General features: G+C 45.4%; 13 non-coding genes and 3 pseudogenes across 13 annotated transcripts; 11 read left to right on the top strand and 5 right to left on the bottom strand.

Annotated features, from left to right (window-relative positions):
- Positions 1-260: 260 nt before the first annotated feature.
- On the bottom strand, positions 261-424 carry LOC134998405 (U1 spliceosomal RNA). The gene has a single exon (XR_010200669.1). It is a non-coding gene; the product is annotated as a U1 spliceosomal RNA (small nuclear RNA).
- Positions 425-576: 152 nt separating this feature from the next.
- Positions 577-740, bottom strand: LOC134998968 (U1 spliceosomal RNA). Its single transcript, XR_010201129.1, has one exon. It is a non-coding gene; the product is annotated as a U1 spliceosomal RNA (small nuclear RNA).
- Positions 741-1411: 671 nt separating this feature from the next.
- Positions 1412-1574, bottom strand: LOC134999222 (U1 spliceosomal RNA). Its single transcript, XR_010201381.1, has one exon. It is a non-coding gene; the product is annotated as a U1 spliceosomal RNA (small nuclear RNA).
- Positions 1575-5344: 3770 nt separating this feature from the next.
- Positions 5345-5523, top strand: LOC134998588 (U1 spliceosomal RNA; annotated as a pseudogene).
- A 2082-nt stretch (positions 5524-7605) lies between these two features.
- Positions 7606-7768, bottom strand: LOC134999198 (U1 spliceosomal RNA). Its single transcript, XR_010201358.1, has one exon. It is a non-coding gene; the product is annotated as a U1 spliceosomal RNA (small nuclear RNA).
- Positions 7769-13648: 5880 nt separating this feature from the next.
- Positions 13649-13827, bottom strand: LOC134998607 (U1 spliceosomal RNA; annotated as a pseudogene).
- Positions 13828-17592: 3765 nt separating this feature from the next.
- Positions 17593-17755, top strand: LOC134998461 (U1 spliceosomal RNA). The gene has a single exon (XR_010200700.1). It is a non-coding gene; the product is annotated as a U1 spliceosomal RNA (small nuclear RNA).
- Positions 17756-18426: 671 nt separating this feature from the next.
- On the top strand, positions 18427-18590 carry LOC134998967 (U1 spliceosomal RNA). The gene has a single exon (XR_010201128.1). It is a non-coding gene; the product is annotated as a U1 spliceosomal RNA (small nuclear RNA).
- Positions 18591-18742: 152 nt separating this feature from the next.
- LOC134998404 (U1 spliceosomal RNA) lies at positions 18743-18906 on the top strand. Its single transcript, XR_010200668.1, has one exon. It is a non-coding gene; the product is annotated as a U1 spliceosomal RNA (small nuclear RNA).
- A 670-nt stretch (positions 18907-19576) lies between these two features.
- On the top strand, positions 19577-19740 carry LOC134999144 (U1 spliceosomal RNA). Its single transcript, XR_010201306.1, has one exon. It is a non-coding gene; the product is annotated as a U1 spliceosomal RNA (small nuclear RNA).
- A 152-nt stretch (positions 19741-19892) lies between these two features.
- Positions 19893-20056, top strand: LOC134998567 (U1 spliceosomal RNA). The gene has a single exon (XR_010200770.1). It is a non-coding gene; the product is annotated as a U1 spliceosomal RNA (small nuclear RNA).
- A 2424-nt stretch (positions 20057-22480) lies between these two features.
- On the top strand, positions 22481-22643 carry LOC134998917 (U1 spliceosomal RNA). The gene has a single exon (XR_010201080.1). It is a non-coding gene; the product is annotated as a U1 spliceosomal RNA (small nuclear RNA).
- Positions 22644-22795: 152 nt separating this feature from the next.
- LOC134998455 (U1 spliceosomal RNA) lies at positions 22796-22931 on the top strand (annotated as a pseudogene).
- Positions 22932-23629: 698 nt separating this feature from the next.
- Positions 23630-23793, top strand: LOC134998947 (U1 spliceosomal RNA). The gene has a single exon (XR_010201108.1). It is a non-coding gene; the product is annotated as a U1 spliceosomal RNA (small nuclear RNA).
- A 152-nt stretch (positions 23794-23945) lies between these two features.
- LOC134999151 (U1 spliceosomal RNA) lies at positions 23946-24108 on the top strand. Its single transcript, XR_010201312.1, has one exon. It is a non-coding gene; the product is annotated as a U1 spliceosomal RNA (small nuclear RNA).
- Positions 24109-24782: 674 nt separating this feature from the next.
- Positions 24783-24946, top strand: LOC134998851 (U1 spliceosomal RNA). Its single transcript, XR_010201017.1, has one exon. It is a non-coding gene; the product is annotated as a U1 spliceosomal RNA (small nuclear RNA).
- The last annotated feature ends 63 nt before the right edge of the window (positions 24947-25009 follow it).

Here is a 25009-nt window from a genome sequence, read left to right as displayed (position 1 = left end):
ATGCCCCAGCCCCTGAAGCATTCAAGCTGATTTCTTGCAGCAGCTGGGCACTGTAACAGCTCCAGAGCTGCTCTGAAAGGCAAGTAAAAGGGTGTGGGCCCTGCAGCACTACCTGTAGTTTGTATTGTGCGTTGGAAGGCACAAAGTAAGCAGACAGGAGAAGTCAGGAGAGTGCACAAGGGCATAGAAGGCAGCGGCTCAAGAAAAGAGAAGTGGAAACAGACAGCAAACTAGGCTGGAGAGAGACCTGAGACAAAGAGATCTGAATTATACGAGTAGCCGACTAGAGGAAACACAAATTATGCAGTCAAGTGTCCCACATTTGGGGAAATCGTAGGAGCAGCACACCCAGAGTGCAATGGGTGAGCCTTGCCCTGGGAGAAGCACCTTCATGATCATAGTATCTCACCTGGCAGGTAAGTAGGAGTTGGGCTAGAGATGGGGAGGGTCGCTGCTCGGGCACCCCCCTGTCAAGTGAAGGAGATCCAACTGAGGCAGCACAAGGAAACTCTCGAAAAAAGAACAAGGCTAGAGGAAGATCTGAGACAAAGAAATCTGTCTTTTACCAGAGCTGACCAGAGGAAAGCACAAACACAGTCCCCCACTACCACAATTAATGCAGTCGAGTTTCCCACATTTGGGGAAATCACAGGGGTCAGCATACCCATAATGCAATGAATGAACCTCACCCTGGGAGAACAATCTTCATGACCATGGAAACTCCTATGCAAAATAAGTATGATTTGGGATAGGGCTGGAGAGGGCCGCTGCTCAGGCACATCTCTGTCAAGTAATGGAGATTCAACTGAGGCAGCACAAGGGAACTCTCATCTGGGGACAACAACTGCAGGGAGAACACATATTTTCAGATGAACATGGGAGGGCAGAAGGCTGCCTAATACTGAAGCACCCCCAAACAACAAACCAAATGTAACAACTAGTAAAAGCATTCCTGGGAGAAGGTCTGCAGAAGACGGATTTGCATACGGTGATGTCATCCAAGCAGTGGGCCAAAGTTGGCTGGAACCCTCATCTGCATATGAAAAGAGAAAAGGGTTATGCAGGGCATGGCGGCCTTTTGCGGTGCTTGGATGACCCCTAGTTCGCATTAAATACCTCCACCCTCCTTCGGTGTGGGGCTCATGTTGGCTATGCCCCAGCCCCTGAAGCATTCAAGCTGATTTCTTGCAGAAGCTGGGCACTGTAACAGCTCCAGAGCTGCTCTGTACGGCAAGTAAAAGAGTGTGGGCCCTGCAGCACTACCTGTAGTTCGCATTGTGCGTTGGAAGGCACAAAGTAAGCAGACGGGAGAAGTCAGGATAGTGCGCAAGGGCATAGAAGGGAGCGGCTCAAGAAAACAGAAGTGGAAACAGACAGCAAACTAGGCTGGAGAGAGACCTGAGACAAAGAGATCTGAATTATACGAGAGCCGACCAGGGGAAACACAAATTATGCAGTCAAGTTTCCCACATTTGGGGAAATCGCAGGAGCAGCACACCCAGAGTGCAATGGGTGAGCCTTGCCCTGGGAGAACAATCTTTATGACCATGGTATCTCCTATGCAAAATAAGTATGATTTGAGATAGGGCTGGGGAGGGCCGCTGCTCAGGCACATCTCTGTCAAGTAAAGGAGATTCAACTGAGGCAGCACAAGGGAACTCTCATCTGGGGACAACAACTGCCGGGAGAACACATATTTTCAGATGAACATGGGAGGGCAGAAGGCTGCCTAATACTGAAGCACGCCCAAACAACAAACCAAATGAAACAACTAGTACAAGCATTCCTGGGAGAAGGTCTGCAGAAGACGGATTTGCATACGGTGATGTCATCCAAGCAGTGGGCCAAAGTTGGCTGGAACCCTCATCTGCATATGTTGAAGATACAATTTGTGAATTGCATTTAACACTATCTCCCTTTCCTGGGGAGAAGATGGTAGGGCCGATTTGAAAAACCGGCGAGGAGGCACCTCTTCGAATTTCAGCTTGTAACCCTGAGAAACAATTTCTATTGCCTAGGGATCCACCTGCGAATGAACCCAGATGTGGCTGAAAACTCGAAGACGTGCCCCCAACTGGGCGGACTCCTTTAGCGGAGCCCCAGCGTCATGCAGTGGATTTTGTAGAGGCCGGGGAGGACTTCTGTTCCTGGGAACTAGCTGTGTTGTGCAGCTTCTTCCCTCTGCCCTTACCTCTGGCAAGAAAGGACGCACCTCGTACTTTCTTGTTTCTCTGTGATCGAAAGGACTGCATTTGATAATGTGGTGCTTTCTTAGGCTGTGAGGGAATATAAGGCAAAAAATTTGATTTACCAGCTGTAGCTGTGGAGACTAGGTCCGAGAGACCTTCCCCAAACAATTCCTCACCCCTGTAAGGTAAAACCTCCATATGCCTTTTTGAGTCGGCATCACCTGTCCATTGCCGGGTCCATAGGACTCGTCTAGCAGAAATCGACATAGCGTTTATTCTAGAACCCAGTAGACTAATGTCACTTTGAGCATCTCTCATATATAGGACAGCATCTTTTATATGCCCTATGGTCAATAACATAGCATCCTTATCTAGGGTCTCAATCTCTGCTGATAAGGTATCTGTCCATGCTGCCACCGCGCTACAACCCCGGCCGACGCAATTGCCGGTATGAGTAAGGTACCAGAATGTGTGTAAATGGACTTTAGGGTAACCTCCTGCTTGCGGTCAGCAGGGTCCCTGATGGTAGCCGTATCCTGGGATGGCAGCGCTACCTTTTTGGATAAGCGTGTCAATGCTTTATCCACCCTAGGGGAGGATTCCCACCGTATCCTGTCCATTGGCGGGAAAGGATACGCCATAAGAATCCTTTTGGGAATCTGCAGCTTTTTGTCTGGAGATTCCCAAGCTTTTTCACATAATTCGTTCAACTCATGTGAGGGGGGAAAGGTTATCTCAGGTTTCTTTCCCTTATACATGTGTACCCTCGTGTCAGGGACAGGGGACTCTGTGATGTGCAAAACATCTTTTATTGCAATAATCATATATCGAATACATTTAGCCAATTTTGGTTGTAACTTTGCATCATCGTAGTCGACACTGGAGTCAGAATCCGTGTCGGTATCTGTGTCAACTATTTGGGATAGTGGGCGCTTTTGAGACCCCGAAGGTCCCTGCGACATAGGGACAGGCATGGGTTGACTCCCTGACTGTTCCCTAGCTTCAGCTTTGTCTAATCTCTTGTGTAATAAGTTTACATTAGCACTTAAAACATTCCACATATCCATCCAGTCAGGTGTCGGCGTTGTCGATGGAGACACCACATTAATTTGCTCCTGCTCCTCTCTAGGAGAGCCTTCTACCTCAGACATGTCGATACACGTGTACCGACACACCATACACTCAGGGAATCCTCTTATCTGAGGACAGTTCCCCAACAAGGCCCTTTGGAGAGACAGAGAGAGAAAGTATGCCAGCACACACCCCAGCGCTATATGACCCAGGAAAAAAACACAATCATTTTATGTTTACCCAGTAGCGCTGTATTTCCATATATATATGCGCCTAATTATGTGCCCCCTCTTCTTTAAGACCCTCTTTCTACCGTGGTATAAGCAGGGGAGAGTCCATGGAGCTTCCCCTCAGTGGTGCTGTGGAGAAAATGGCGCTGGTGAGTGCTGAGGGAGAAGCCCCACCCCCTCAGCGACGGGCTTCTGTCCCGCTCAAATATAGTAAAAAAATGGCGGGGGCTCTTATATATATATACAGTGCCTAGCTGCATATATATTTATTTTGCCAAAGAGAGGTCTATATTGCTGCCCAGGGCGTCCCCCCTGCGCCCTTCACCCTTACACTGACTGCCGTGTGTGAGGTGTATTGGAGCAATGGAGCACAGCTTTACTGCTGTGCGTTACCTCAGTGAAGATCATGAAGTCTTCCGCCGCCTCTGAAGTCTTCTTTTCTTCTCATACTCACCCGGCTTCTATCTTCCGGCTCTGCGAGGGGGACGGCGGCGCGGCTCTGGGACGGACGGCGAGGGTGAGACCTGCGTACCGATCCCTCTGGAGCTAATGCTGTACAGTAGCCTAAGAAGCAGAGCCTATCAACTCACAGAAGTAGGTGTGCATCTCTCCCCTCCGCCCCTCGATGCAGGGAGTCTGTTGCCAGCAGGCTCCCTGAAAATAAAAAAATCTAACAAATATACTTTCTGTCAGGTAACTAAGGAGAGCTCCCTGAAAAGCACCCAGTCTCCTCTGGGCAAAGTAGTAAACTGAGGTCTGGAGGAGGGGCATAGAGGGAGGAGCCAGTGCACACCCAGATCTAAAGTCTTTCTTAAAGTGCCCATGTCTCCTGCGGAGCCCGTCTATCCCCCATGGTCCTTACGGAGTCCCCAGCATCCTCTAGGACGTAAGAGAAAAATTATGCTGGCAGAAAAATCCAATTGAGTGATTAAACAGCTCCAGAGCTGCTCTGTAAGGCAAGTAAAAGGGTGTGGGCCCTGCAGCACTACCTGTAGTTTGCATTGTGCATTGGAAGCCTAGTTTGCTGTCTGTTTCCACTTCTTTTTTCTTGAGCCCCTCCCGTCTATACCCTTGTGCACTATCCTGACTTCTCCTCCCGTCTGCTTACTTTGTGCCTTCCAATGCACAATGCAAACTACAGGTAGTGCTGCAGGGCCCACACCCTTTTACTTGCCTTACAGAGCAGCTCTTGAGCTGTTACAGTGCCCAGCTGCTGCAAGAAATCAGCGTGAATGCTTCAGGCGCTGGGGCATGGCCAACATGAGCCCCACACCGAAGGAGGGTGGGGGTGTTTAATGCGAACTAGGGGTCTCGCACAATGCGAACTACAGGTAGTGCTGCAGGGCCCACACCCTTTTACTTGCCTTACAGAGCAGCTCTGGAGCTGTTACAGTGCCCAGCTGCTGCAAGAAATCAGCTTGAATCCTTCAGGGGCTGGGGCATAGCCAACATGAGCCCCACACCGACGGAGGGTGGAGGTGTTTAATGCGAACTAGGGGTCATCCAAGTGCCGCAAAAGGCCGCCATGCCCTGCACGCCCCTTTTCTCTTTTCATATGCAGACGAGGGTTGAAGCCAACTTTGACCCACTGCTTGGATGACATCGCCATATGCAAATCCATCTGCTGCAGGCCTTCCCCCAGGAATGCTTGCACTAGTTGTTGCATTTGGTTTGTTGTTTGGGGGTGCTTCAGTATTAGGCAGCCTTCTGCCCTCCCATGTTCATCTGAAAATATGTGTTCTCCCTGCAGTTGTTGTCCCCAGATGAGAGTTCCCTTGTGCTGCCTCAGTTGTATCTCCTTTACTTGACAGAGATGTGCCTGAGCAGCGGCCCTCCCCAGCCCTATCCCAAATCATACTTATTTTGCATAGGAGATACCATGGTCATGAAGACTGTTCTCCCAGGGTGCGGTTCATTCATTGCATTCTGGGTATGCTGACCCCTGTGATTTCCCCAAATGTGGGAAACTCGACTGCATTATTTAATGCGAACTAGGGGTCATCCAAGCACCGCAAAAGGCCGCCATGCCCTGCATACCCCTTTTCTCTTTTCATAAGCAGACGAGGTTTGAAGCCAACCTTGACCCACTGCTTGGATGACATCACTTGCTGCCTTTCCAATGAAGCAAGTTTAATTTAATAATAGGTGAAAAACCATCCCTACAAAGGTGTTAATCAGATACTTGGCTTTGTGGACACTTTTCAGAGCACAAATTTGTTAGCATAAAAATAAAGCCAGAAAATGAAGAGCTGTTTAATCACTCAATTGGATTTTTCTGCCAGCATATTTCTTTTTCTCTGCAACCCACTGCTAAATTGTGCTTCGTGGCTGTTTTTTTTATAAAATCACTTAATCAAATCTAACTCTGATTACATCAGAGAAGGCCAGGTACCCTACACCATAAGAGGTGGTTTGAAATTTTTACTTGTCTACTTAAAGATCACCAAAATCTGATAACAAGGTCAATTACGTCCCTAGGTGGGATTGAACCACCAACCTTTTGGTTAACAACTGAACACGCTAACTGTTTGTGCCTCAGAGACACTTTGCGAAAGTACATACTGACAAAGGCTAATAAGCATTCATCTAGAACGTTTCCTAGAAAAACTTTAAAAAGTCAATAATCTGGAGAGTTTTTGTAAGATGTTTCTTCCATCAACCAATGAAGAAACACATTGGTACTTTCCCATGATGAGTGAGTGCTTCAGGATCTCTTGCACTTACATGTGCAGCAGAGTACTGTAATGGAAGCATGCTGGGTCCATAACCCAGAGGTAGGCAGATTGAAACTATCCTCTGCTATATGCATTGTTTTTTGTTAATTAAAGTAATCCAAAACTGGGATTGATATTTTTGCTCTTTTATTTTTACTTAAAGTACAATAACTTTTACCATTTTAATTTGTTTTAATAGTATATTGACAGTATTGTTTTCTTTCAAAAATCCACTTAATTTTCTTTACCCTATTATTAAAATGGTAATTGACAAAAACAAACTACATTGTCACCAGAAGAGCAGTACAAAATATACAAGTGATATATTAAAATCATCTTTCCAGCTTTAATTTCAATGATGCCTTGGTGCAACAATTTTGTGAGAAACATCTTCACCCATAAAGAAAGATTTTCTTAATTCCTTACCTGTGTGCTGATTAGATATCACCTTGTTTTCACATTAAACAGACTTCCCCATGAGGAAGCAGCAAGGATGCAGTGACGTTTATGTTTCCTGGTGTCAACCTGTATTATTTCAGTAGACATTGAAATGAGGATGCATCTTGCTGCCTTTCCAATGAAGCAAGTTTAATTTAGTAATAGGTGAAAAACCATTCCTACAAAGGTGTTAATCAGAGACTTGGCTTTGTGGACACTTTTCAGAGAGCAAATTTGTTAGCATAAACATAAAATCAGAAAATGAAGAGCTGTTTAATCACTCAATTGGACTTTTCTGCCAGCATAATTTTTTTTCTCTGCAACCCACTGCTAAATTGTGCTTCCTAGCTGTTTTTTATAAAATCACTTAATCAAATCTAACTCTGATTACATCAGAGAAGGCTGGGTACCCTACACCATAAGAGGGGGTTTGAAATTTTGACTTGTCTACTTAAAGATCACCAAAATCTGATAACAAGGTCAATTACGTCCCTGGGTGGGATTGAATCACCAACCTTTAGGTTAATAGCCATACACACTAACTGATTGCGCCACAGCGACACTTTGCAAAAGTACATACTGACAAAGGCTAATAAGCATTCATCTAGAACGTTTCCTAGAAAAACTTTAAAAAGTCAATAATCTGGAGAATTTTTGTAAGAAACACATTGGTACTTTCCCATGATGAGTGAGTGCTTCAGGATCTCTTGCACTTACATGGGCTATTAACCAAAAGGTTCCCACCCAGTGATGTAATTGACCTTGTGATCAGATTTTGGTGATCTTTAAGTAGACAAGTTAAAATTTCAAACCCCCTCTTATGGTGTAGGGTACCTGGCCTTCTCTGACGTAATCAGAGTTAGATTTAATTAAGGTGCGCAAGGGCATAGAAGGGAGCGGTTTAAGAAAAGAGAAGTGGAAACAGACAGCAAACTAGGCTGGAGAGAGACCTGAGACAAAGAGATCTGAATTATACGAGAGCCGACCAGGGGAAACACAAATTATGCAGTCAAGTTTCCCACATTTGGGGAAATCGCAGGAGCAGCACACCCAGAGTGCAATGGGTGAGCCTTGCCCTGGGAGAAGCACCTTCATGATCATAGTATCTCACCTGGCAGGTAAGTAGGAGTTGGGCTAGTGCTGGGGAGGGTCGCTGCTCGGGTACGCCCCTGTCAAGTGAAGGAGATCCAACTGAGGCAGCACAAGGGAACTCTCGAAAGAAGAACAAGGCTAGAGGAAGATCTGAGACAAAGAAATCTGACTTTTACCAGAGCTGACCAGAGGAAAGCACAAACACAGTCCCCCACTACCACCAGGAAACATTAACGCCACTGCATCCTTGCTGCTTTCTCATGTGGAAGTCTATTTAATGTGAAAACAAGGTGATATCTAATTAGCACACAGAAAAGAAAATTAAGTGAATTTTTGAAAGAAAACAATACTGTCAATATACTATTAAAACAAATTAAAATGGTAAAAGTTATTGTACTTTAAGTAAAAATAAAAGAGCAAAAATGTAAATCCCAGTTTTGGATTACTTTAATTAACAAAAAAAATGCATATAGCAGAGGATAGTTTCAATCTGCCTACCTCTGGGTTATGGACCCAGCATGCTTCCATTACAGTACTCTGCTGCACATGTAAGTGCAAGAGATCCTGAAGCACTCACTCATCATGGGAAAGTACCAATGTGTTTCTTCATTGGTTGATGGAAGAAACATCTTACAAAAATTCTCCACATTAATGACTTTTTAAAATGTTTCTAGGAAACGTTCTAGATGAATGCTTATTAGCCTTTTTCAGTATATGCTTTTGCAAAGTGTCGCTGTGGCGCAATCAGTTAGTGTGTAAGGCTATTAACCAAAAGGTTGGTGGTTCAATCCCACCCAGGGACGTAATTGACCTTGTTATCAGATTTTGGTGATCTTTATGTAGACAAGTCAAAATTTCAAACCCCCTCTTATGGTGTAGGGTACCTGGCCTTCTCTGATGTAATCAGAGTTAGATTTGATTCAGTGATTTTATAAAAACAGCTAGGAAGCACAATTTAGCAGTGGGTTGCAGAGAAAAAGAAATATGCTGGCAAAAAAATCCAATTGAGTGATTAAACAGCTCTTCATTTTCTGGCTTTATTTTTATGCTAACAAATTTGTTCTCTGAAAAGTGTCCACAAAGCCAAGTCTCTGATTAACACCTTTGTGGTGATGGTTTTTCACCTATTACTAAATTAAACTTGCTTCATTGGAAAGGCAGTAGATGCATCCTCATTTCAATATCTACAGAAATAATACAGGTTGACACCAGGAAACATTAACGCCACTGCATCCTTGCTGCTTTCTCATGTGGAAGTCTGTTTAATGTGAAAACAAGGTGATATCTAATTAGCACACAGGTAAGGAATTAAGAAAATCTTTATTTAAGGGTGAAGATGCTTCTCACAAAATCGTTGCCCCAATGCATCATTGAAATTCAAGCTGGAAAGATGATTTTAATATATCACTTGTACATTTTGTATTGCTCTTCTGGTGACAATGTAGTTTGTTTTTGTCAATTACCATTTTAATAATCGGGTAAAGAAAATTAATTGGATTTTTGAAAGAAAACAATACTGTCAATATACTATTAAAACAAATTAAAATGGTAAAAGTTATTGTACTTTAAGTAAAAATAAAAGAGCAAAAATATCAATCCCAGTTTTGGATTACTTTAATTAACAAAAAAAAATGCATATAGCAGAGGATAGTTTCAATCTGCCTACCTCTGGGTTATGGACCCAGCATGCTTCCATTACAGTACTCTGCTGCACATGTAAGTGCAAGAGGTCCTGAAGCACTCACTTATCATGGGAAAGTACCAATGTGTTTCTTCATTGGTTGATGGAAGAAACATCTTACAAAAACTCTCCACATTATTGACTTTTTAAAATGTTTCTAGGAAACGTTCTAGATGAATGCTTATTAGCCTTTGTCAGTATGTACTTTTGCAAAGTGTCGCTGTGGCGCAATCAGTTAGTGTGTATGGTTATTAACCAAAAGGTTGGTGGTTCAATCCCACCCAGGGACGTAATTGACCTTATTATCAGATTTTGGTGATCTTTAAGTAGACAAGTCAAAATTTCAAACTCCCTGTTATGGTGTAGGGTACCTGGCCTTCTCTGATGTAATCAGAGTTAGATTTGATTCAGTGATTTTATAAAAACAGCTAGGAAGCACAATTTAGCAGTGGGTTGCAGAGAAAAAGAAATATGCTGGCAAAAAAATCCAATTGAGTGATTAAACAGCTCTTTATTTTCTGGCTTTATTTTTATGCTAACAAATTTGTTCTCTGAAAAGTGTCCACAAAGCCAAGTCTCTGATTAACACCTTTGTAGGGATGGTTTTTCACCTATTACTAAATTAAACTTGCTTCATTGGAAAGGCAGCAAGATGCATCCTCATTTCAATGTCTACTGAAATAATACAGGTTGACACCAGGAAACATTAACGCCACTGCATCCTTGCTGCTTTCGCATGTTGAAGTCTGTTTAATGTGAAAACAAGGTGATATCTAATTAGCACACAGGTAAGGAATTAAGAAAATCTTTATTTAAGGGTGAAGGTGTTTCTCACAAAATCGTTACCCCAATGCATCATTGAAATTCAAGCTGGAAAGATGATTTTAATATATCACTTGTACATTTTGTATTGCTCTTCTGGTGACAATGTAGTTTGTTTTTGTCAATTACCATTTTAATAATAGGGTAAAGAAAATTAAGTGGATTTTTGAAAGAAAACAATACTGTCAATATACTATTAAAACAAATTAAAATGGTAAAAGTTATTGCACTTTAAGTAAAAATAAAAGAGCAAAAATATCAATCCCAGTTTTGGATTACTTTAATTAACAAAAAAAAATGCATATAGCAGAGGATAGTTTCAATCTGCCTACCTCTGGGTTATGGGCCCAGCATTTTTCCATTGCAGTACTCTGCTGCACATGTAAGTGCAAGAGATCCTGAAGCACTCACTCATCATGGGAAAGTACCAATGTGTTTCTTCGTTGGTTGATGGAAGAAACATCTTACAAAAACTCTCCAGATTATTGACTTTTTAAAGTTTTTCTAGGAAACGTTCTAGATGAATGCTTATTAGCCTTTGTCAGTATGTACGTTTGTAAAGTGTCTCTGTGGCGCAATCTGTTAGTGTTTGGTTATTAATCAAAGGGTTGGTGGTTCAATCCCACCCAGGGATGTAATTGACCTTGTTATCAGATTTTGGTGATCTTTAAGTAGACAAGTCAAAATTTCAAACCCCCTTCTTATGGTGTAGGGTACCTGGCCTACTCTGATGTAATCAGAGTTAGATTTGAATCAGTGATTTTATAAAAAAAACAGCTAGGAAGCACAATTTAGCAGTGGGTTGCAGAGAAAAAGAAATATGCTGGCAGAAAAATCCAATTGAGTGATTAAACAGCTCTTCATTTTCTGGCTTTATTTTTATGCTAACGAATTTGTTCTCTGAAAAGTGTCCACAAAGCCAAGTATCTGATTAACATATTTGTAGGGATGGTTTTTCACCTATTACTAAATTAAACTTGCTTCATTGGAAAGGCAGCAAGATGCATCCTCATTTCAATATCTACTGAAATAATACAGGTTGACACCAGGAAACATTAACGCCACTGCATCCTTGCTGCTTTCTCATGTGGAAGTCTGTTTAATGTGAAAACAAGGTGATATCTAATTAGCACACAGGTAAGGAATTAAGAAAATCTTTATTTAAGGGTGAAGATGTTTCTCACAAAATCGTTGCCCCAATGCATCATTGAAATTCAAGCTGGAAAGATGATTTTAATATATCACTTGTACATTTTGTATTGCTCTTCTGGTGACAATGTAGTTTGTTTTTGTCAATTACCATTTTAATAATCGGGTAAAGAAAATTAATTGGATTTTTGAAAGAAAACAATACTGTCAATATACTATTAAAACAAATTAAAATGGTAAAAGTTATTGTACTTTAAGTAAAAATAAAAGCTAAAATATCAATCCCAGTTTTGGATTACTTTAATGAACAAAAAAAAAATGCATATAGCAAAGGATAGTTTCAATCTGCCTACCTCTGGGTTATGGGCCCAGCATGCTTCCATTGCAGTACTCTGCTGCACATGTAAGTGCAAGAGATCCTGAAGCACTCACTCATCATGCGAAAGTACCAATGTGTTTCTTCATTGGTTGCTGGAAGAAACATCTTACAAAAACTCTCCAGATTATTGACTTTTTAAAGTTTTTCTAGGAAACGTTCTAGATGAATGCTTATTAGTCTTTGTCAGTATGTACTTTTCGCAAAGTGTCTCTGTGGCGCAATCGGTTAGTGTGTTCAGCTATTAATCAAAAGGTTGGTGGTTCAATCCCATCCAGGGACGTAATTGACCTTGTGATCAGATTTTGGTAATATTTAAGTAGACAAGTCAAAATTGCAAACCCCCTCTTATGGTGTAGGGTACCTGGCCTTCTCTGATGTAATCAGAGTTAGATTTGATTAAGTGATTTTATAAAAAAACAGCTAGGAAGCACAATTTAGCAGTGGGTTGCAGAGAAAAAGAAAAATGCTGGCAGAAAAATCCAATTGAGTGATTAAACAGCTCTTCATTTTCTGGCTTTATTTTTATGATAACAAATTTGTTCTCTGAAAAGTGTCCACATAGCCAAGTATCTGATTAACATCTTTGTAGGGATGGTTTTTCACCTATTACTAAATTAAACTTGCTTCATTGGAAAGGCAGCAAGATGCATCCTCATTTCAATATCTACGGAAATAATACAGGTTGACACCAGGAAACATTAACGCCACTGCATCTTTGCTGTTTTCTCATGTGGAAGTCTGTTTAATGTGAAAACAAGGTGATATCTAATTAGCACACAGGTAAGGAATTAAGAACATCTTTATTTAAGGGTGAAGATGTTTCTCACAAAATCGTTGCCCCAATGCATCATTGAAATTCAAGCTGGAAAGATGATTTTACTATATCACTTGTACATTTTGTATTGCTCTTCTGGTGACAATGTAGTTTGTTTTTGTCAATTACCATTTTAATAATCGGGTAAAGAAAATTAATAGGATTTTTGAAAGAAAACAATACTGTCAATATACTATTAAAACAAATTAAAATGGTAAAAGTTATTGTACTTTAAGTAAAAATAAAAGAGCAAAAATATCAATCCCAGTTTTGGATTACTTTAATTAACAAAAAAAATGCATATAGCAGAGGATAGTTTCAATCTGCCTACCTCTGGGTTATGGGCCCAGCATTTTTCCATTGCAGTACTCTGCTGCACATGTAAGTGCAAGAGATCCTGAAGCACTCACTCATCATGGGAAAGTACCAATGTGTTTCTTCATTGGTTGATGGAAGAAACATCTTACAAAAACTCTCCACATTATTGACTTTTTAAAATGTTTCTAGGAATCGTTCTAGATGAATGCTTATTAGCCTTTGTCAGTATGTTCTTTTGCAAAGTGTCGCTGTGGCGCAAGCAGTTAGTGTGTAAGGCTATTAACCAAAAGGTTGGTGGTTCAATCCCACCAAGGGACTTAATTGACCTTGTTATCAGATTTTGGTGATCTTTAAGTAGACAAGTCAAAATTTCAAACCCCCTGTTATGGTGTAGGGTACCTGGCCTTCTCTAATGTAATCAGAGTTAGATTTGATTCAGTGATTTTATAAAAACAGCTAGGAAGAACAATTTAGCAGTGGGTTGCAGAGAAAAAGAAATATGCTGGCAGAAAAATCCAATTGAGTGATTAAACAGCTCTTCATTTTCTGGCTTTATTTTTATACTAACAAATTTGTTCTCTGAAAAGTGTCCACAAAGCCAAGTCTCTGATTAACACCTTTGTAGGGATGGTTTTTCACCTATTATTAAATTAAACTTGCTTCATTGGAAAGGCAGCAAGTGATGTCATCCAAGCAGTGGGTCAAAGTTGGCTTCAAACCTCGTCTGCTTATGAAAAGAGAAAAGGGGTATGCAGGGCATGGCGGCCTTTTGCGGTGCTTGGATGACCCCTAGTTCGCATTAAATAATGCAGTCGAGTTTCCCACATTTGGGGAAATCACAGGGGTCAGCATACCCAGAATGCAATGAATGAACCGCACCCTGGGAGAACAGTCTTCATGACCATGGTATCTCCGATGCAAAATAAGTATGATTTGGGATAGGGCTGGGGAGGGCCGCTGCTCAGGCACATCTCTGTCAAGTAAAGGAGATTCAACTGAGGCAGCACAAGGGAACTCTCATCTGGGGACAACAACTGCAGGGAGAACACATATTTTCAGATGAACATGGGAGGGCAGAAGGCTGCCTAATACTGAAGCACCCCCAAACAACAAACCAAATGCAACAACTAGTGCAAGCATTCCTGGGGGAAGGCCTGCAGCAGATGGATTTGCATATGGCGATGTCATCCAAGCAGTGGGTCAAAGTTGGCTTCAACCCTCGTCTGCATATGAAAAGAGAAAAGGGGCGTGCAGGGCATGGCGGCCTTTTGCGGCACTTGGATGACCCCTAGTTCGCATTAAACACCTCCACCCTCCGTCGGTGTGGGGCTCATGTTGGCTATGCCCCAGCCCCTGAAGGATTCAAGCTGATTTCTTGCAGCAGCTGGGCACTGTAACAGCTCCAGAGCTGCTCTGTAAGGCAAGTAAAAGGGTGTGGGCCCTGCAGCACTACCTGTAGTTCGCATTGTGCGAGACCCCTAGTTCGCATTAAACACCCCCACCCTCCTTCGGTGTGGGGCTCATGTTGGCCATGCCCCAGCCCCTGAAGCATTCACGCTGATTTCTTGCAGCAGCTGGGCACTGTAACAGCTCAAGAGCTGCTCTGTAAGGCAAGTAAAAGGGTGTGGGCCCTGCAGCACTACCTGTAGTTTGCATTGTGCATTGGAAGGCACAAAGTAAGCAGACGGGAGGAGAAGTCAGGATAGTGCACAAGGGTATAGACGGGAGGGGCTCAAGAAAAAAGAAGTGGAAACAGACAGCAAACTAGGCTTCCAATGCACAATGCAAACTACAGGTAGTGCTGCAGGGCCCACACCCTTTTACTTGCCTTACAGAGCAGCTCTGGAGCTGTTTAATCACTCAATTGGATTTTTCTGCCAGCATAATTTTTCTCTTACGTCCTAGAGGATGCTGGGGACTCCGTAAGGACCATGGGGGATAGACGGGCTCCGCAGGAGACATGGGCACTTTAAGAAAGACTTTAGATCTGGGTGTGCACTGGCTCCTCCCTTTATGCCCCTCCTCCAGACCTCAGTTTACTACTGTGCCCAGAGGAGACTGGGTGCTTTTCAGGGAGCTCTCCTGAGTTTCCTGACAGAAAGTATATTTGTTAGATTTTTTTATTTTCAGGGAGCCTGCTGGCAACAGACTCCCTGCATCGAGGGGCGGAGGGGAGAGATGCACACCTACTTCTGTGAGTTGATAGGCTCTGCTTCTTAGGCTACTGTACAGCATTAGCTCCAGAGGGATCGGTACGCAGGTCTCACCCTCGCCGTCCGTCCCAGAGCCGCGCCGCCGTCCCACTCGCAGAGCCGGAAGTTAGAAGCCGGGTGAGTATGAGAAGAAAAGAAGACTTCAGAGGCGGCGGAAGACTTCATGATCTTCACTGAGGTAACGCACAGCAGTAAAGCTGTGCTCCATTGCTCCAATACACCTCACACACGGCAGTCAGTGTAAGGGTGAAGGGCGCAGGGTGGACGCCCTGGGCAGCAATATAGACCTCTCTTTGGCAAAATAAATATATATGCAGCTAGGCACTGTATATATATATAAGAGCCCCCGCCATTTTTTTACTATATTTGAGCGGGACAGAAGCCCGTCGCTGAGGGGGTGGGGCTTCTCCCTCAGCACTCACCAGCGCCATTTTCTCCACAGCACCGCTGAGGGGAAGCTCCACGGACTCTCCCCTGCTTATACCACGGTAGAAAGAGGGTCTTAAAGAAGAGGGGGGCACATAATTAGGCGCATATGGAAATACAGCGCTACTGGGTAAACATAAAATTATTGTGTTTTTTTCCTGGGTCATATAGCGCTGGGGTGTGTGCTGGCATACTCTCTCTCTCTGTCTCTCCAAAGGGCCTTGTTGGGGAACTGTCCTCAGATAAGAGGATTCCCTGAGTGTATGGTGTGTCGGTACACGTGTGTCGACATGTCTGAGGTAGAAGGCTCTCCTAGAGAGGAGCAGGAGCAAATTAATGTGGTGTCTCCATCGACAACGCCGACACCTGACTGGATGGATATGTGGAATGTTTTAAGTGCTAATGTAAACTTATTACACAAGAGATTAGACAAAGCTGAAGCTAGGGAACAGTCAGGGAGTCAACCCATGCCTGTCCCTATGTCGCAGGGACCTTCGGGGTCTCAAAAGCGCCCACTATCCCAAATAGTTGACACAGATACCGACACAGATTCTGACTCCAGTGTCGACTACGATGATGCAAAGTTACAGCCAAAATTGGCTAAATGTATTCGATATATGATTATTGCAATAAAAGATGTTTTGCACATCACAGAGTCCCCTGTCCCTGACACGAGGGTACACATGTATAAGGGAAAGAAACCTGAGATAACCTTTCCCCCCTCACATGAGTTGAACGAATTATGTGAAAAAGCTTGGGAATCTCCAGACAAAAAGCTGCAGATTCCCAAAAGGATTCTTATGGCGTATCCTTTCCCGCCAATGGACAGGATACGGTGGGAATCCTCCCCTAGGGTGGATAAAGCATTGACACGCTTATCCAAAAAGGTAGCGCTGCCATCCCAGGATACGGCTACCATCAGGGACCCTGCTGACCGCAAGCAGGAGGTTACCCTAAAGTCCATTTACACACATTCTGGTACCTTACTCAGACCGGCAATTGCGTCGGCCGGGGTTGTAGCGCGGTGGCAGCATGGACAGATACCTTATCAGCAGAGATTGAGACCCTAGATAAGGATGCTATGTTATTGACCATAGGGCATATAAAAGATGCTGTCCTATATATGAGAGATGCTCAAAGTGACATTAGTCTACTGGGTTCTAGAATAAACGCTATGTCGATTTCTGCTAGACGAGTCCTATGGACCCGGCAATGGACAGGTGATGCCGACTCAAAAAGGCATATGGAGGTTTTACCTTACAGGGGTGAGGAATTGTTTGGGGAAGGTCTCTCGGACCTAGTCTCCACAGCTACAGCTGGTAAATCAAATTTTTTGCCTTATATTCCCTCACAGCCTAAGAAAGCACCACATTATCAAATGCAGTCCTTTCGATCACAGAGAAACAAGAAAGTACGAGGTGCGTCCTTTCTTGCCAGAGGTAAGGGCAGAGGGAAGAAGCTGCACAACACAGCTAGTTCCCAGGAACAGAAGTCCTCCCCGGCCTCTACAAAATCCACTGCATGACGCTGGGGCTCCACTAAAGGAGTCCGCCCAGTTGGGGGCACGTCTTCGAGTTTTCAGCCACATCTGGGTTCATTCGCAGGTGGATCCCTAGGCAATAGAAATTGTTTCTCAGGGTTACAAGCTGAAATTCGAAGAGGTGCCTCCTCGCCGGTTTTTCAAATCGGCCCTACCATCTTCTCCCCAGGAAAGGGAGATAGTGTTAAATGCAATTCACAAATTGTATCTTCAACATATGCAGATGAGGGTTCCAGCCAACTTTGGCCCACTGCTTGGATGACATCACCGTATGCAAATCCGTCTTCTGCAGACCTTCTCCCAGGAATGCTTGTACTAGTTGTTTCATTTGGTTTGTTGTTTGGGCGTGCTTCAGTATTAGGCAGCCTTCTGCCCTCCCATGTTCATCTGAAAATATGTGTTCTCCCGGCAGTTGTTGTCCCCAGATGAGAGTTCCCTTGTGCTGCCTCAGTTGAATCTCCTTTACTTGACAGAGATGTGCCTGAGCAGCGGCCCTCCCCAGCCCTATCTCAAATCATGCTTATTTTGCATAGGAGATACCATGGTCATAAAGATTGTTCTCCCAGGGCAAGGCTCACCCATTGCACTCTGGGTGTGCTGCTCCTGCGATTTCCCCAAATGTGGGAAACTTGACTGCATAATTTGTGTTTCCCCTGGTCGGCTCTCGTATAATTCAGATCTCTTTGTCTCAGGTCTCTCTCCAGCCTAGTTTGCTGTCTGTTTCCACTTCTGTTTTCTTGAGCCGCTCCCTTCTATGCCCTTGCGCACTATCCTGACTTCTCCCGTCTGCTTACTTTGTGCCTTCCAACGCACAATGCGAACTACAGGTAGTGCTGCAGGGCCCACACTCTTTTACTTGCCGTACAGAGCAGCTCTGGAGCTGTTACAGTGCCCAGCTTCTGCAAGAAATCAGCTTGAATGCTTCAGGGGCTGGGGCATAGCCAACATGAGCCCCACACCGAAGGAGGGTGGAGGTATTTAATGCGAACTAGGGGTCATCCAAGCACCGCAAAAGGCCGCCATGCCCTGCATAACCCTTTTCTCTTTTCATATGCAGATGAGGGTTCCAGCCAACTTTGGCCCACTGCTTGGATGACATCACCGTATGCAAATCCGTCTTCTGCAGACCTTCTCCCAGGAATGCTTTTACTAGTTGTTACATTTGGTTTGTTGTTTGGGGGTGCTTCAGTATTAGGCAGCCTTCTGCCCTCCCATGTTCATCTGAAAATATGTGTTCTCCCTGCAGTTGTTGTCCCCAGATGAGAGTTCCCTTGTGCTGCCTCAGTTGAATCTCCATTACTTGACAGAGATGTGCCTGAGCAGCGGCCCTCTCCAGCCCTATCCCAAATCATACTTATTTTGCATAGGAGTTTCCATGGTCATGAAGATTGTTCTCCCAGGGTGAGGTTCATTCATTGCATTATGGGTATGCTGACCCCTGTGATTTCCCCAAATGTGGGAAACTCGACTGCATTAATTGTGGTAGTGGGGGACTGTGTTTGTGCTTTCCTCTGGTCAGCTCTGGTAAAAGACAGATTCCTTTGTCTCAGATCTTCCTCTAGCCTTGTTCTTTTTTCGAGAGTTTCCTTGTGCTGCCTCAGTTGGATCTCCTTCACTTGACAGGGGGGTGCCCGAGCAGCGACCCTCCCCATCTCTAGCCCAACTCCTACTTACCTGCCAGGTGAGATACTATGATCATGAAGGTGCTTCTCCCAGGGCAAGGCTCACCCATTGCACTCTGGGTGTGCTGCTCCTACGATTTCCCCAAATGTGGGACACTTGACTGCATAATTTGTGTTTCCTCTAGTCGGCTACTCGTATAATTCAGATCTCTTTGTCTCAGGTCTCTCTCCAGCCTAGTTTGCTGTCTGTTTCCACTTCTCTTTTCTTGAGCCGCTGCCTTCTATGCCCTTGTGCACTCTCCTGACTTCTCCTGTCTGCTTACTTTGTGCCTTCCAACGCACAATACAAACTACAGGTAGTGCTGCAGGGCCCACACCCTTTTACTTGCCTTTCAGAGCAGCTCTGGAGCTGTTACAGTGCCCAGCTGCTGCAAGAAATCAGCTTGAATGCTTCAGGGGCTGGGGCATAGCCAACATGAGCCCCACACCGACGGAGGGTGGAGGTGTTTAATGCGAACTAAGGGTCATCCAAGCGCCGCAAAAGGCCGCCATGCCCTGCATACCCCTTTTCTCTTTTCATATGCAGATGAGGGTTCCAGCCAACTTTGGCCCACTGCTTGGATGACATCACCGTATGCAAATCCGTCTTCTGCAGACCTTCCCCCAGGAATGCTTGTACTAGTTGTTGCATTTGGTTTGTTGTTTGGGGTGCTTCAGTATTAGGCAGCCTTCTGCTCTCCCATGTTCATCTGAAAATATGTGTTCTCCCTGCAGTTGTTGTCCCCAGATGAGAGTTCCCTTGTGCTGCCTCAGTTGAATCTCCTTTACTTGACAGAGATGTGCCTGAGCAGCGGCCCTCCCCAGCCCTATCCCAAATCATACTTATTTTGCATAGGAGATACCATGGTCATGAAGATTGTTCTCCCAGGGTGAGGTTCATTCATTGCATTCTGGGTATGCTGACCCCTGTGATTTCCCCAAATGTGGGAAACTCGACTGCATTATTTGTGGTAGTGGGGGACTGTGTTTGTGCTTTCCTCTGGTCAGCTCTGGTAAAAGTCAGATTTCTTTGTCTCAGATCTTCCTCTAGCCTTGTTCTTTTTTCGAGAGTTTCCTTGTGCTGCCTCAGTTGGATCTCCTTCACTTGACAGGGGGGTGCCCGAGCAGCGACCCTCCCCAGCTCAAGCCCAACTCCTACTTACCTGCCAAGTGAGATACTATGATCAGGAAGGTGCTTCTACCAGGGCAAGGCTCACCCATTGCACTCTGGGTGTGCTGCTCCTACGATTTCCCCAAATGTGGGACACTTGACTGCATAATTTGTGTTTCCTCTGGTCGGCTACTTGTATAATTCAGATCTCTTTGTCTCAGGTCTCTCTCCAGCCTAGTTTGCTGTCTGTTTCCACTTCTCTTTTCTTGAGCCCCTGCCTTCTTTGCCCTTGTGCACTCTCCTGACTTCTCCTGTCTGCTTACTTTGTGCCTTCCAACGCACAATGCAAACTACAGGTAGTGCTGCAGGGCCAACACCCTTTTACTTGCCTTACAGAGCAGCTCTGGAGCTGTTACAGTGCCCAGCTGCTGCAAGAAATCAGCTTGAATGCTTCAGGGGCTGGGGCATAGCCAACATGAGCAGCAAGATGCAGCACTGGACTATTAGTAATGTACTGTTGTATGCTGAGCACCACAATGCAGCACAAGACAATGAGCAGTGATACTGAGCACTGATGAGGATACTACTGAGAACTGACACTGAGCAGGAGAGACACACTACTAGTATTACTGAGCAGCAATAAGTAACCACTGATACTGGGCACTGATATTGAGATTTCCACTGAGAGAACATAGCCACGTCCTCTCCGCTCTCTCTTCAATGCACGAGTAAAAATGGCGGCAACGCGCAGCTCTTTATATGGAATCCGAATCTCGCGAGAATCCGACAGCGGGATGATGACATTTTCCCTTGTTCAGGTTTTCCGAGTCAGGCGGGAACAACCGAGCCTGCCTCGGACCAGTGTAAACCACGTGGAGTTCGTCGGGAATTCGGTTCTCGGAGAACCGAACCCGCTCCTCTATATATACTATATTACTATGTTACTGTAGTATACAGAACACCACAATGCAATGAGCAGTGATAGTGAGCACTGATGAGGATACTAGAACTGACACTGAGCAGCAAGATGCAGCACTGGACTATTAGTAATGTACTGTAGTATGCTGAGCACCACAATGCAGCACAAGACAATGAGCAGTGATACTGAGCACTGATGAGGATACTACTGAGAACTGACACTGAGCAGGAGAGACACACTACTAGTATTACTGAGCAGCAATAAGTAACCACTGATACTGAGCACTGATATTGAGATTTCCACTGAGAGAACATAGCCACGTCCTCTCCGCTCTCTCTTCAATGCACGAGTAAAAATGGCAGCAAAGCGCAGCTCTTTATATGGAATCCGAATCTCGCAAGAATCCGACAGCGGGATGATGACATTTTCCCTTGTTCAGGTTTTCCGAGTCAGGCGGGAACAACCGAGCCTGCCTCGGACCAGTGTAAACCACGTGGAGTTCGTGGGGAATTCGGTTCTCGGAGAACCGAACCCGCTCCTCTCTACCTTATACCCATCAATTTTTTTATTTTCAATCTAAGCCCCTGCAGTTTTCTGTAAGCATCTGCTTCGCTATGATGATCAACAAGTCACAAGGGCAAACACTCAGGGCTTGAGGCGTAGATCTTAGGACCAGCTGCTACAAGCATGGCAGAGGTGTCACTATCACTGGTGACACCCAGAGAGGTGGCGAGGGAGATTGTAATGCAGTGCGCGCAGATAAACAGCGCAATGGTAAAAAGGAGGCATGGTTTCATAGGTAGGGGCGTGGCCTGGTGGCCTGAATCTACATTTTGTTGCTCCGGGTGTCCCGGGGGTTGGGGGCTGCACCCGGGGACTAGTGTGTGAGCTGTGCTGGCTCCTGCACAGTGACAGGGCATGGCCACCCAGCATGACGCCTCCCTTCTTGACCATGCTGTAATTGCAGTCGCACTGCAGTTCAGCGTGATCATAAAAAATGGTGTAGGCTCCTGCTGGTGCAGGCTGTAGAGAAAAGCTGCTGTGACCACGCCCCCTGTGTCTCCTCCGTTGCAGACCCCATTTTGAAGCCTTGCCCCCGGACTAAGAGAAAAGTATGCCCTTGCGCACTATCCTGACTTCTCCTCCCGTCTGCTTAATTTGTGCCTTCCAACGCACAATGCGAACAACAGGTGGTGCTGCAGGGCCCACACCCTTTTACTTGCCTTACAGAACAGCTCTGGAGCTGTTACAGTGCCCAGCTGCTGCAAGAAATCAGCTTGAGTGCTTCAGGGGATGGGGCATGGCCAACATGAGCCCCACACCAAAGGAGGGTGGGGATGTTTAATGCGAACTAGGGGTCATCCAAGCACTGCAAAAGGCCGCCATGCCCTGCATGCCCCTTTTCTCTTTTCATATGCAGATGAGGGTTCCAGTCAACTTTGGCCCACTGCTTGGATAACATCACCGTATGCAAATCCGTCTGCTGCAGACCTTCCCCCAGGAGTGCTTGTACTAGTTGTTGCATATGGTTTGATATTTGATGGTGCTTCAGTATTAGGCAGCCTTCCGCCCTCCCATGTTCATCTGAAAAGATGTGGTCTCCCTGCAGTTGTTGTCCCCAGATGAGAGTTCCCTTGTGCTGCCTCAGTTGAATCTCCTTTACTTGACAGAGATGTGCCTGAGCAGCGGCCCTCACCAGCCCTATCCCAAATCATACTTATTTTGCATAGGAGATACCATGGTCATGAAGATTGTTCTCCCAGGGTGAGGTTCATTCATTGCATTCTGGGTATGCTGACCCCTGTGATTTTCCCAAATGTGGGAAACTCGACTGCATATTTGTGGTAGTGGGGGACTGTGTTTGTGCTTTCCTCTGGTCAGCTCTGGTAAAAGTCAGATTTCTTTGTCTCAGATCTTCCTCTAGCCTTGTTCTTCTTTCGAGAGTTCTCTGGTGCTGCCTCAGTTGGATCTCCTTCACTTCACAGGGGGGAACCCGAGCAGCGACCCTCCCCAGCTCTAGCCCAACTCCTACTTACCTGCCAGGTGAGATACTATGATCATGAAGGTGCTTCTCCCAGGGCAAGGCTCAACCATTGCACTCTGGGTGTGCTGCTCCTGCGATTTCCCCAAATGTGGGAAACTTGACTGCATAATTTGTGTTTCCCCTCGTCGGCTCTCGTATAATTCAGATCTCTTTGTCTCAGGTCTCTCTCCAGCCTAGTTTGCTGTCTGTTTCCACTTCTCTTTTCTTGAGCCGCTCCCTTCTATTCCCTTGCGCACTATCCTGACTTCTCCCGTCTGCTTACTTCGTGCCTTCCAACGCACAATTCGAACTACAGGTAGTGCTGCAGGGCCCACACCCTTTTACTTGCCTTACAGAGTAGCTCTGGAGCAGTTACAGTGCCCAGCTGCTGCAAGAAATCAGCTTGAATGCTTCAGGGGCTGGGGCATAGCCAACATGAGCCCCACACCGAAGGAGGGTGGAGGTGTGTAATGCGAACTAGGGGTCATCCAAGCGCTGCAAAAGGCCGCCATGCCCTGCACGCCCCTTTTCTCTTTTCATATGCAGACGAGGGTTGAAGCCAACTTTGACCCACTGCTTGGATGACATCACCATATGCAAATCCATCTGCTGCAGGCCTTCCCCCAGGAATGCTTGCACTAGTTGTTGCATTTGGTTTGTTGTTTGGGGGTGCTTCAGCATTAGGCAGCCTTCTGCCCTCACATGTTCATCTGAAAATATGTGTTCTCCCTGCAGTTGTTGTCCCCAGATGAGAGTTCCCTTGTGCTGCCTCAGTTGAATCTCCTTTACTTGACAGAGATGTGCCTGAGCAGCGGCCCTCCCCAGCCCTATCCCAAATCATACTTATTTTGCATAGGCGATACCATGGTCATGAAGATTTTTCTCCCAGGGTGAGGTTCATTCATTGCATTCTGGGTATGCTGACCCCTGTGATTTCCCCAAATGTGGGAAACTCGACTGCATTATTTGTGGTAGTGGGGGACTGTGTTTGTGCTTTCCTCTGGTCAGCTCTGGAAAAAGTCAGATTTCTTTGTCTCAGATCTTCCTCTAGCCTTGTTCTTCTTTCGAGAGTTCCCTTGTGCTGCCTCAGTTGGATCTCTTTCACTTGACAGGGGGGTGCCCGAACAGCGACCCTCCCCAGCTCTAGCCCAACTCCTACTTACCTGCCAGGTGAGATACTATGATCATGAAGGTGCTTCTCCCAGGGCAAGGCTCACCCATTGCACTCTGGGTGTGCTGCCCCTGCGATTTCCCCAAATGTGGGAAACTTGACTGCATAATTTGTGTTTCCCCTGGTCGGCTCTCGTATAATTCAGATCTCTTTGTCTCAGGTCTCTCTCCAGCCTAGTTTGCTGTCTGTTTCCACTTCTCTTTTCTTCAGCCGCTCCCTTCTATACCCTTGTGCACTATCCTGACTTCTCCTCCCGTCTGCTTACTTTGTGCCTTCCAATGCACAATGCAAACTACAGGTAGTGCTGCAGGGCCCACACCCTTTTACTTGCCTTACAGAGCAGCTCTGGAGCTGTTACAGTGCCCAGCTGCTGCAAGAAATCAGCTTGAATGCTTCAGGGGATGGGGCATGGCCAACATGAGCCCCACACCAAAGGAGGGTGGAGGTGTTTAATGCGAACTAGGGGTCATCCAAGCACCGCAAAAGGCCGCCATGCCCTGCACGCCCCTTTTCTCTTTTCATATGCAGATGAGGGTTGAAGCCAACTTTGACCCACTGCTTGGATGACATCACCGTATGCAAATCCGTCTTCTGCAGAACTTCCCCCAGGAATGCTTGCACTAGTTGTTGCATTTGGTTTGTTGTTTGGGGGTGCTTCAGTATTAGGCAGCCTTCTGCCCTCCCATGTTCATCTGAAAATATGTGTTCTCCCTGCAGTTGTTGTCCCCAGATGAGAGTTCCCTTGTGCTGCCTCAGTTGAATCTCCTTTACTTGACAGAGATGTGCATGAGCAGCGGCCCTCCCCAGCCCTATTCCAAATCATACTTATTTTGCATAGGAGATACCATGGTCATGAAGATTGTTCTCCCAGGGTGAGGTTCATTCATTGCATTTTGGGTATGCTGACCCCTGTGATTTCCCCAAATGTGGGAAACTTGACTGCATTATTTGTGGTAGTGGGGGACTGTGTTTGTGCTTTCCTCTGGTCAGCTCTGGTAAAAGTCAGATTTCTTTGTCTCAGATTTTCCTCTAGCCTTGTTCTTCTTTC

The sequence above is a fragment of the Pseudophryne corroboree genome, unplaced genomic scaffold (assembly GCF_028390025.1).
Source record: "Pseudophryne corroboree isolate aPseCor3 unplaced genomic scaffold, aPseCor3.hap2 scaffold_149, whole genome shotgun sequence".
In the NCBI taxonomy this organism is placed as follows: Eukaryota; Metazoa; Chordata; class Amphibia; order Anura; family Myobatrachidae; genus Pseudophryne; species Pseudophryne corroboree.
The sequence above is the reverse complement of the archived record's forward strand: the minus strand, read 5'-3'. Positions and strand labels throughout refer to the sequence as shown.